Consider the following 1168-nt stretch of genomic DNA (forward strand, 5'->3'; position numbering starts at 1 on the left):
TTTTATATTTATTTAGGATTTTTTTCCTTTTTGGTGGAATTATTTAAAAAAAATCGCGGCCGAACTGGGCCGGCTCAGCCGCCACCGCCTTCCCCTCCCCGAGCTGTGCCCGCGCCAGACTTCGACGGGAGTCCGGGACCGTGCCGCCGCCGTGCTACCTCTTGAGCACTGCGTTGGATTTCCCCGAAGAGGAGAGGATGATGCAACAAAGTAGCGTAAGTATTTCCCTCAGTTTTTAAGAACCAAGATATCAATCCAGTAGGAGGCTACGCACGAGTCCCTCGTACCTACACTACTAGGAAAAGGGTTATATATAGGATTGACACTAATGGCGCACCAGGGAAGTAGTGCGCCACTACTATATACCAATGGCGCACCAGTTGGTGATGCGTCATTAGTGTGGAAGACACTAATGGCGCACCAGAAAACAGGTGCGCCACTAGTGATAAAAAATTTTATTATTATTTTTACATACATACTAATGGCGCATCCTATGTCTGGTGCGCCACTACTAGTTCTAACTAGTAATGGCGCACCAGACAAGGAGAGCGCCAGTACTGAATTTTTTTTATTCTTTTTTTTGCAAAACTACTAATGGCGCACCGCTTCACCGTGCGCCATTAGTAGTTTACACTACTAATGGCGCACCCTGTAAAAGTGCGCCATTAGTATATATTTTGATATCATGAATATTTTTAAATATCATGGGCACTTTTTAATATCATGAATATTTTTAAATTTCATGGGCACTTTTTGAATTCATGAATATTTTTTCAAATTTGATGATATTTTTTCATATTCAATATGATAAAATATTGAATATTCATGAGGACACTCGATCTCGATCCCCCTCCATCTCGATCTCGATCCCACCCGCGCCTCCTCTCCCCTCTTCATTTTTTTTAAAAAAAGTGTAGACTACACTTGTTGTTAAACAACAATTATTACTGTTTTTATAAAAAAATATTACTGTTTCATATTCATATTCATTTTCTAAAAAATTATTACATGCAACAAAAAAAATTACTTATGGCGCACCTCTAGCTGGTGCGCCATTAGTAAGATTTCCCCTAGCTAATTCCCTCCCTCTCGCCAGATCCCCTTCATCCCTCTCCCTCCACCCCCTAGCTAATTCCCCCCGCTGCCCTGACCCACGCCGCCGCCGACG

This window comes from Triticum aestivum, chromosome 4A (genome assembly GCF_018294505.1).
Source record: "Triticum aestivum cultivar Chinese Spring chromosome 4A, IWGSC CS RefSeq v2.1, whole genome shotgun sequence".
NCBI lineage: Eukaryota > Viridiplantae > Streptophyta > Magnoliopsida > Poales > Poaceae > Triticum > Triticum aestivum.